The sequence below is a fragment of the Cavia porcellus genome, unplaced genomic scaffold (assembly GCF_034190915.1).
Source record: "Cavia porcellus strain 051 isolate PalLab524CR breed Dunkin Hartley unplaced genomic scaffold, mCavPor4.1 scaffold_6, whole genome shotgun sequence".
Lineage (NCBI taxonomy): Eukaryota > Metazoa > Chordata > Mammalia > Rodentia > Caviidae > Cavia > Cavia porcellus.
Window position 1 is genome coordinate 64,542,865 of NW_026947489.1, and position 11,811 is coordinate 64,554,675.

Sequence of the window (11,811 nt, forward strand, 5' to 3'; positions counted from 1 at the left end):
GATGGGCCTTCCTCTGTAGGTTATCTGTTTCTTGTCTCTAACAGCTTTTAATATTCTGTTCTTATATTGAATTTCTGGGATTTTGATTATTATACGCCTGGGTGTAGCTCTGTTTTGTTTGTAGGTGCTGGAGTTCTGTATGCCTCATATATCAGAATATCATTTCCTTTTCCTATGTTTGGGAAGTTTTCCTGAATTATATCTATGAATAGCTTTTGTAGTTCCTTTGTTTGTACCCCTGCTTCTTCATTTACACTCTTTATTCTCAACTTGTAGATCCTCTTGTTGTCTTCTAGCCTTTGTATTGTTACTGTTTCTTTTGTTATTTTTAAAAAGCTTTTTCTTTCATAATCCCACATTGCAAAACTGTCCTCCAGTTTGGACAATCTATCCTTAGTTTCTTTCAAGCTGATTTGCCATCTTTCCATAGAGTTTTTAATTTCCTGGTGATCTCTTTGAATCTGCTCTTTGAATCTGTATTCTATATTTTTTTTATATTCTTCATCAAATGGTTCTCTCCTTTGTTTGAGTTCCTCCCTTCTGTCTGTGTCTGCTTGAGTGGTGCTTAATATCTCTTTTATTAATCTTCTTATATCTTGATTTATTTGGCTAAATATCTCACTTTTGAACTCATCTATGAGGTCCTGAATATATCTCTTTATGTCCACTGGCACCATGTCTGATATTGCATGTTTGCTGTTCTCATTCTCCTTTGTATTTACCTGTCCTGGGTCAATGTTCTCAGGGTTGGGTCCTGGGGACTTTTTGTTGTTGCTTCCTCTTCCCATCTTTTTTTGCTTCTTCCAAGAGGCCCCAGTTTCTTTCTTTGTTGGTTACAATTCTTCTGAAGCACGCTGGCTAGGTGACCCTTCACACTGCAGTGTGCTAGTCAGTTGCAGACAGGGACAGCCTATGCTGGACCCTCCCCTCCAGGCGGTGGCAACAGTGGCAGGGTCGATGGGGGCAGGGGCGGGCGCAGCCGGCGGGTGCCGAGTCACTGGGCTCCTCCAGCCTCCTGTGGGCCCATGGCAATGTCTTGCCAATAGCCCGGAGGCACTGGAGGTGGCAGCGTGGGGATCAGTCAAGTTGCTGTGGCCTGCACTGTCAGTCAAACTTCTCAATACCTGAAGTTTTATGTACATTTAAGAGCTTTAATGTGGGAAGGAATACAATATAAATAACTGCATTTCCATTGGGAAGGATGTGTGCTTCCTCTGTGCTTTATTTAACTTATTCCTCACAATGATCAGTTTCATCAAGAGATTTATGTGTGACAAAATGGAGACACTGAAATCCCAAGTGCCCAGTTCCAGATAATTATTAGGTGGGAGAACCCGGGCTTAAATCCAGTCTAACAGCCGCAAAGCCTGTGGATCTGTTTATTGGTTTGTTTTCCACTTAGCAAGACTCTGACTGAAAAACAAAATAATATAAAATAAAATAAGGCCTGAGAATATAGCTCAGTGCAAAGATTTTGAGTTCAATACCCACTACCACAAAAAACAAAACAAAACAAAACGAAAAGAAGTTTTTAAGAATCTACTGCAATATTTTAGAGAACCTTCTAATTTAAGTAACAATTCATTGAGAAGTCAGTGGAAACAAAGTGAAAGTAGATGCACATATTTAGGTGGGAAAATGTAGGATTCAAATGATATTCCGATTTTTGAGAGTAAAAAGTGCCGTACATACTTCTACTGACGACTCCAAAGAACGCCTTTGCAGACCTGCGGTCAGTGTCCCTGGAACAATGCAGGCACACGCTCTACACATCTCTTTCATGAGAAACAAATCATAAGAAATCAAAATACTGTGTAAGTTTAGTTAAGAAAGTCAGTTCTAGCCTATATGACAGAGTCCACACTGATTCAGCTCAGTGTCCTGAGTCATCTAAGGTCATTGTCTTGAGTCATCAGAAACTGTAAGTGACGCTAAGCCAGGTGTGATGGTGCTGGTAAGCCTGTGATCTCAGCCCTGGGAGGCTGAGGCGGGAGAACTGCGGTGCGTTTGAGGCCAGCCTAAGTTACACAGTGAGTTCAAGGCCAAAGGGGACTACATGGCGAGACCCCGGTGAGACGCTGTCTCAAAACACAACACAAAACAGAACAAAAGTAGATGTTAAGTGTGGTTAACTTACCAAGTCAGGAAAGTGTATCATAGGTATTTATATCAAAAATATTTAAGGCACAGATTTTAGAATATTTTAAAAACCAACTTTTATACTCTCAATTCTAGTTTTGATATCAACTACTTGGGAGGCTGAGGTAGCAGAACTGCAAGTCCAAGGCCAGTCTGTGTCCCCAAGTGACACCCCACCTCAAAATAAAGCAGAGAGAGGGCCGGAGTCATCGCTCAGTGATATTGCATTCTCGTGTCCAATCCACAGGACCACTAAAAAATAATCAATTTGTGCAGGGGCTACACCAGTCAGCTAAGTATTTTTCTTTATTTATTTTCTTTTGCAGATGGTTTATTTATTTATTTTTTTTGCCTTGTAAGAGACTTAGAGATTTAGAGTTTGTCCAAATTGAGAAAAGCATGTCTCTCATGATGTAGGTACTGACAACTGGTCAAAAAGATTAAAATTATTGATGTAGCAAGTTATTACAGTCCTTAATGTCTAAAAATGCACATTTTTCATTCTGTACATCAATCATTTTATCCACAAATTCTAGCAAGGTCTTTTAAACCCTAAATCAGTTTTGATTACATATAATCAAGTCTGGGGACTCTAGTTAACTAGGTGAATAGTAAATGAATTTTACAAACATGAATGTGCATGCAATTTTTTGATTTTTGTATTTTGACTAAAAAACACTACAAAAGAATATACATTTTTGTTAATGAATGATAGTTGTAATTTAAGGCCATCTGGCTTCAGTCTTTATAAATCCACTTATGAATGAAATTTCTATAAATTATACGATGAGAATAAAACTGATTAATTTTGCTATATATACTCTTAAGTTACTGTATAAGGTGACTTTTAAGGAAGAAAACTCATTTTGTTTTAAAAGCATCATGTGGAATTTGAAAGGTCATGTGTACCTTGCAACAAGTGTGCTTAAAGAATTGTCTGCATATTGTCATCTTATAAACTAATGCAGCTCTGCTTTCTAAGCTGAAACTTAAGGTTATGTAGTCTAAGCAAGAAATCAGGATCTATTTAAAATCTACAATAATAGTTAGTAAAATTAGCACTAAGGGTTAGACTGTGGCATATTCTAAAAGTCATTCCTGCGGGGTTGAATTTTGGGCGACTGTCTGGCGTCCCTCCTGTAGGAGTGACCAAACACTACTTTTTTGTTATTGGCATGCTATTTGACTTTGTAGGTGTGAATTCAACACATCAATAAACAACAACAAAAAGAAAGGATTGTTTGCAACATTATATAGCTTTTATAAATGCTGTAATTGTGTTGATTTTTCTATGATCTATTTTTAATTTTAAAATTTTATTTATTTATTTACTTATTTATTTATTGTGATTTTTTGAGACAGAGTTTCACTCTGCAGTTCAGGCTGGCCTTGAACTCACTTGTGGCCCAGGCTGGCCTTGAACTTCCATCCACCCTCCTGCCTCAGCCTCCCAATGCTGGGATTACAGGCATACGCCACCACGCCTGACAATTTTTTAAAAATTTTTGTCCAGTTATTTATTTCTCTTATTTGTTCCAAGGCTTGGGAGAGGGATCCAGAGAGCTTAAAAGCTGCCCAGTGGCTGGAGGAATGTGTGCTCTGGCAGAAGCCTTGGAGCTCGGAGATTCAGAAGAACCCAGCTGCGCTCCTGCAGCCTCCAGTGGTGCTTGCTGGGAGCCTCCTGAAGAGACCAGAACTCAGCGCAGCAGCCTGGGGACCGGCCAGCCTACGGATTTAGTCAGACAGTCACCGCATTCTGAATGAGTTTCACCTCTTCCTCTAGGAAGGCACAGAGGTAATAGTCTACACAGGCAGAACCCAGGAAGATGCAAAACAGCTTAGTTCAGCTTCGTCTTCTGGGTTGTAGCAGCTTCCGTGGCACACAGGGTTTGAGCCCCATGCATTTTTAAGAAGGCTTCTGCATGTTCTCAGGGAAGGTACAGTCACCACACTGGTTTTATGTCTTAAAAAGATAATGGACATCCTCACATTTCTCCCCATCCAACCCACGCTCCCTAGAGCTACATCACTGTGATGGAAATAGAAGCCCAAGGACAGGTACGCATGCATAGGAGCCCTACAGGTGCAAACTGACTAGGTGACTGATGGTGGTGTCCACTTTGGTGAACCACATAAAACTGTGCTGGCTGGCCCTGGAAGTAAAGCACGCGGAGTAGTGATCCCCGAGGAGCGTGGAAGGCAGCTGGAGGCTGGATGATAGTCTGTTCCAACACCACTGAAGTGAGACACAAATTCACAGAACCTCTGCGAGTGTTGCTCTATTTTGATTTTAACTGACTCATAATTTTGACTTGTGCTACCATAAAATGTCTCTAGACAGAAGAAATTAAGAATTGCTTTATGTATGTGAGGTGATGAATATGTTAATTAACTTCATTGGAGTAATCATTTTACAATGTATGTGCCGTAAACACTACAACATTGTGCTGTAAACCAGGCATGGTGGCGTGTACCTGTAATCCCAGCACTCAGGAGGCTGAGGCAGGAGGATTGCAGTGAGGTCAAGACCAGCCAGAGTTCTAGGTCAGCCTGAACAGCATAGCCAGACCCTGTCACAAAAAAACCAAAATAAAATAAAATAAAATAAGACATTATGCTGTATACCTCAAATGCATGTAATTTTATTTGTCAAATATACTCAGTAAAAAAGAAAAATTGACACAATAATAGATGTAGATCATCAGTTTTTCTTAAATATCAGGGAAATTAAATGAGGTTTTAAATGTTTAATGTTGCAAATAAATTTGTTCCAAGACTGTTAATTTCGTAGTATGGTAGAAAAACAAATAGCTTTTAACAAACAATTTGAAGGCTATACCAAGTAAAACTTAACTGTGTAATATATACTGATACGTTAGAGTTATAAAGGATTGTGGAACTTGCTTTTTAAAAAGTTAAATCATTTGACCAGGAGTTACGAGTGCCCTCTGTGCCGGGCACTGGAAACGAACAGGGCGCAAAGGCAGAAATCCAGGGACCTTCGTCTGGGAAGAGGGGCAGGCGGACTTGAAAATTATGCAAATCATGAGCTAAATAATGAGTAAGTGTAGCCAAAGAGATGACATATGTGCTTACTAAAGACTAAAACACTGATGAAAGAAATCAAAGACAACACAAGTAAATGGAAAGTTCCCATGTTCATGGATCAGAACAATTAACAGCAAAATTTCCATGCTACTAAAAGCAGTCTACACATTCAGTGCAACTCCTATAGAAATTCTGGTGACTGCTTTCACAGAAATAGGAAAAACAATTCTAAAATTTGTAGAAAACCATACACAGAAAAAAAAACCCCACCAAAAACAAAAACCAGGAATAGCCAACGCAGTTTTCAGGAGGGAAAACAAACACACAAACAAGCAAACAAACCAAAAGACCCCAAAACAAAAGCCAGCCTGGACACATCACACTTTCTGATTCAAAATGTATTATAAACGAAGCTGTGTGGTACTGGCATAAAACTGACACGGTAAGCAATGAGACAGGACATTTAGGGGCAACTGATTTTTGGCAAAAATGCTAGGAATGCACAACTGGGAGGAGCAGTCCTTTGACTAAACAACCTTTGGAAAATGAACATTCACATGAGTGGAATGAAATTAAATCCTCATCTCATAATTTTTCCAAAAGTCAATTCAAGAGCTGAAAATGTTGCATATTTGAAGTCCCGGGCCCTGGTTTTGTCTCTGACACACACGCACACAGTCACACAAATCAGTTTAAAATGGATAGAAGACTTCAGCCTAATACTGTAAAACTACTAGAAGCAAGCAGGAGGAAGTCCCATTCTGTCTGGGTAAGATTTTTTTGGATATGACTTCAAGGCACAGACAACTAAGGATAAAACAGATAAACGGAATTACATCAAACTAAAAAGTTTCTGCCTAGCAAAGGAAATAATCAATAGAGCAAGAACAGTGAAACAGTAACAAAACAACCTGATTTTAATATAGGCAAAAGTCTCAGATAGGTATTTCTCAAAAGGAACATGAAAATTGTTAACAGATGTTATGGTTTGCGTCTAGATGTGCCCCCAAAGCCTCATGCCGTTTTAGATGGGGCTTTTTCCAGGTAGCTGAATCTAGAATGTGGGACTGATTCATTGTGGATGCCGGGACTAAGGGTGTGAGCACTACACTTGCCCTAGGGGTCCTGTTCCCTCTCCCTCTTCCTCTCCCCTCCCCACTCCATCCCACCCCTCTCCCCTCACCTCTACAGTTGGGGCTTTTGCTCTCTTCCACCGCCATGAACTGTTTCCCTTCTGGGATACCCCTCTGCCAAGTCACTGGGCCTTGGATACAGCCAATTATGGACTGAAACCTCAGGCATGAGGGTCCCTCAGTCACCTTTGCTGGTGTGTCTTAAATGACCCGGAGACTTCCTGTTATGCTTGACCTCCTAAAAACTCCAAGCACCTCTCAAAAAGTTGGGGCAAAGTCTTTACTACAGGAATTTTTGTGGGCATTCCAGATTCAAACAATAGCAATACTGTGCCATGATTATTTGAGTGTCACCAATAGAAGAAACTGGGGCACACGGGATCTCTGTATATTAATTTTGTAATTTTCTTAAATCCAATTATTTTCTAAGTTTCAAAAATTCAAGAAAAAAGAAAAATCATGGTTTTATAGTAGGTACGGAAAAAATGTTTGGAAAATGCACCCCTCCATTTATTTTCCACAAACAAGCTGAGAAAGAACATCTGTGAAAAGCTACAGTCAACAACATGCTTAATTATAATAAAAAATTACATGCTTTCTCCTGATATCAGAAACAAAATACAGACATTTACTATCATCATTTCTATTCAACAATGTATTACAAATCCAGGGCAATGAGGAGAAAAAATTAAGACATATAAGTAAGCAGTAAGTAAAATTGTTTTCATTCAGACATGATTACTTATATAGAAAATCGTAATCTATCAGAAAAGTTATTAAAACTTATTGGTGTGTTTAACAAGGCTTTGGCAAATATCAATGTGTAAAAATAAATATTTTATGTAACAATATTTCTTTTAGTATTGGTCCTCTGGTAATGAGTTCTTTCTATGTTTAATTGTCAAAAAGTTCTTTCACATTCATTTTTGAAAGCTATTTTCAGTAAGTATAGAAGTCTAGGTTGAAGTTTCTTTAACAACTTTGAAAATAATCTCCTATCTCCTGACTTCCTTCTCTCTCTCTCTCTCTCTCTTTCTCTTGGTCTTTTTTGAGACCGGGTCTCACTATGCAGTCCAGCTGGCCTTGAGCTCACTTTGTAGCCCAGACTGGTCTCGAACTCACAATGATCCTCCCGCCTCAGCCTCCCGAGCGCTGAGATTACAGGTATGAGCTACCACGCCCAGCTACTTCCCTCATTTTCATTGAAATATCATGTGTCCTTTCTTCTGGTGAATTGTAAGCTTTTGCCTTGTTTTTCAGACTTTTTATCATGGTGTCCTAGTGTACTTTTCTTTTTATTTATTTTTCCTGGATATGTGGCCTTTTTTGAATATGTGACTTGACATTTTTTGTCAGCTTCAGAAAATTCTTAGGCATCATCTCTTCAAATACTGCTTCTGTATATTCACGTTCTCCTCTCCTTCTGGGACTCTAAAGTGAATCTCAAAATTTTGCACAACTTCTTTTATGTTCAATGGAAAAACTAACTCAACATATCCTTGTGTTTCTGCAGTTATATTTCTGGACTATTATGGCATCAGTGTGTTGCACACAAATAATTCCCACCAGACTCGGTGGTAACTGTCTGTATATGTCTCAGTCACTGCAAGTTCGATACCAGCAAGGGCAACTTGCAAGATCTTGTTTCAAAATAAAATTTTTAAGAAGAGATAGGGATGTAGTTTCCTGCCTAGAGCACTTGCTTAGCATGTGTGAGGTCCTGGGTTTGATCCCAGTACTGCAAATGAAAAAATAATTAAGTAAGAAAATAAATAAATAAGTAAACAAATAAATGCACTATAATTTCTAAACAGCTTTCAAAGAATAATATTTCATTTTTTAATTCTTACCATCTTATGTATTAAACTGATGCTTTTGCTTTAAAAAAAAGACAGCATCAATCTCAAACACTGCTTGGGTACTTTCACTGTATTTTATAAGCATTTACTTCTATTCGCCCACACTTATGGAAAAAGTCTGTATCCTTCATTTATTACTAACAGCCAGGGATATATGGTTGTGAATGCATATTTCTGTTTCAGCTTTTGTTTGAGCAGCTTCCAAAACATCATCCTATAGGTTTTTGGAATCTGTGCCAAGTTCAGCTCAGATTAAGTTTCTTTGTTAGGATTGCTTTTTAAAGCATCTGGATCAGAAATCATATACTTCTGCTGCATAGCAAAGAAACATTTGGAAATCATCAGAGACATCATAATAAAGGATGAATACTATTATATGATTTTCTTAGCATAGGTAAAGGCTACAGCAAAAAATAATTTTGTTAAGAATTTAAAAATGCTAGGCTGACATTGTTAAAACACTTTAAACAGGCAGTGGCTTACTTTGAAAATGATATTATTCTACATTTTGTAGTTCCTAAAGCTATCATAAAATATTTGAGTCAAACTAGAGATTTTTTCCTTTTACCTATTTACACACACACACACACTGGTTTAAAAGGCAGGCAAAATTAAAAACTTCTGGCTTAGCATCATCATTTTATTTTCACGTTGGCCTCAAATTTGAAGCAGAAACTTAAATGATTCTTCATAGCATTTAACAAATGACACTCATTTGAGTAGAAAGGTTGCCTTAAGTTTATCTTGGATGTCACTGGACAAAAACAAGCCATTGACTTTCTTAAAGAAAAATTTCCACTTTTTTAATCTCCAAAGAAAGCCTTTGTTTCTAATAGAAGACACTGTCACATTCGTAAGTGGACCAGAATTTCAATATGAGTCTTAGAACTTTTGTGCCTGTGGACCAAACCCACACCTATGGATTTCAGTCTTCTCAGTAGGCTCCAGAAGGCTGATGGGTTCTGAAGTGATCATCCGAGGTCCTGTACTTAGCCATGAGAAGGCACCTTTAGACCACAGTCCAGAATCTCAGTGGTTTGCAGGACAAGCTCTGAACTGTGGAACCAAAAGCAAATAATTCTTTTTCTGGGTGTCATTTTCCCTTCTGTTTTACAGTTAAATTTAGAAATAATTTTCTCCTTTGTGTTCTTTCCAAAAGGTTGGTGTAAGCCTATGAAATCAACCTAAATGTACCTTTTCATGGCCATAGAAGGGTAACTGAGTGACGTTTTCAAAATGCTGTCCATCATGAAATCATCCATTGATGTTTGGGTGCTAATTAAAATGCCTAGAAAGGTAGATTGTGTGTGTGTGTGTGTGTGTGTGTGTGTGTGTGTGTGTGAATCAAATCATTCATCGTGGTGGGACTCTTTTTCTAAAATTGCTGTTTATAAAACTAAAAACTAAACTAAAACTGCTACCTATTTTTCTTCATCTAACAAGGCAATCTTCAAAAAAAGAAAGGTGGAAAGACCCTTCAGGAAGAAGGAAATGTGCTTTTGCTCCTTTACAGCCTATCTTATCTCCACCTTAAAGAATAGCTGAAACGTGATGTCGGAGATATATGTAGCAATGAAGTTTTTATTGATTGATATAAATATGTATGGCTTTGTTCACTTGAGTACTGCTGGTAGGCGTTACTGGCGTATGTAATACATTATCTTATTACACTCATTTTATGGAAGCTGGTCCTGATGGGACAGTGGGAGGAGAGCTTACTCCAGCTCTCTGGAAAAGCAATTAATCCTGCTGCTTATGTAGCAGCCACGTCTTGGACCCTAGCGCTGCGCTGGCACCCTCCTCCTTTTATTAAAACAAAAATGCAGCTGCTGACCAGAAGTACAGCTCGACAAGTGGGCCTTTCATCATGTTGGGAAGAGATTCATATCCAGGGTTGACATCATTTCAGTTATGGCCTTTTCATTATTAAAGTTTGGAATTTCGAGTTTGTTTATTAAAGATTTAAAGCTACAGGTTAAATCACCAAATTGAAATCCACTTATTTTCCTATATGACCATAAGTGGATAAGGTGTGCTGGAAAATGTATTTTTCAGATTTTGCCACCAGATGAATTATTTTAATTGTGAAACGCATTTTATGGAAAGGACACTGATGTTTGTTTTTTTCCTTGAATCTTTAGAATTCTTCTTTGTCAGTAACTTTCACATCCCTCAGTTTTTAATACCTTCGTCTACAAAGTGTTTAGAGCCGTTGACTATTAAATGTGAGCAAAAGTAGTGATCAAGACTCTTAGTCCTCGTGGCAGCTTTACTGTATATTTCATCTGTTTTTCATAGGTCTCTAAAATTGGTAAGTTTTTAAAACACAGGGCATTCATCAGCATTTACAAAGATTTTTAACTCTCAGTATAGTCCTGTGTTCAGGGACTCTCTGTATTTATAATCCAATGTTTTTCATGATAGTGCATCATTGATTGCAAACACAAAAATTATCAGAATTCTTTTATATCTATGCTTTAATGTAAATTCTATTTTAAGTAGCAGAATTAACATTGTATATTTAATATAAACCTTTATAAGATATTAGCAGAATAAAAAGTTCATAGTGTAACCTTTCTAGGGTTTGGGACATTTTAGTTCTTGTTTTTCCATTAATCCGTAGTCTATCGGGCTTCACTTTTCACCTCCAGAAAGTTACTGTAATAAAGATCATTGAGTGTACACAGCGGCCTTTATTTTCATGGTCAGTGCATTCTCCAGATGTATTAGTAGGCAATAATTGAATTTTTATTAACAATTATTTTGTTATTAAAAGACGATGCCACTGGGTACTCTCCAATTTAATTCAGTTCAATTCTGATGTCGAGTAGACAGAGTTAGCCCCAGACTCCTGGGGTTCAGAGCAGAGTCCTTGGTTGCCCTCACTGGGCTCACCAGTCAGAAATTTGGGATGTTACCCCTCAACTACAAACTGGGGCTTTCCATAACTCCTTTATGCTCCATAGTTTGCCATGTGACTCACGGAACTCAGGAAAGCACTATATTTAAAGATGCTATTTTCTTATCAGTGTAGCAAGTGAGCAGTCAGATGAAGAGCTGTGTGTGACAAGGACAGGAAGGGCCCTGAGCACAGGAACTTTCATCGCTGTGTGGTCAGGATGTGCCATTGCTGGTCTGTATTCAGCACCCAGGAAGCTGAGCTTACGACCCTGAGTTCCGGTGCTGATAGTGGACATGACTGGATAAATCACTGGCCTGTTGACTGAACTCTCCAGCTCCCTCCCCTCCCTGAGCTTGGGCTGGTCCAGAACTTGAAGTCTGTAATCAAATGGTTAGTCTTTCTGGTGACCGGCCCTCCCGCTGAGCTGCAGAGGGACTTCTATCCCAAGAAATTCCGTGAAACTACCGTTGTCTCTGATGATGATTCTAGTTACAAATACCTGCTGTCATCTGGGGGGAGGGACAAACAAAGACTATTTAGACAGGTAATGTAGTGGGATTTTACATGCAGTGATAATCGGCAAATTAATGGTGGTTACACAGGAAAGTCGCTTGTCATTGTTGCAAATTTTTCTTTCTATATCTACATTTCAAGTAGAAAGGCCCATAATAACTACTTACTTCTTTTTAGGCAAAAATAATGTTCTGACTCCCAATTTATATTTTTAAAA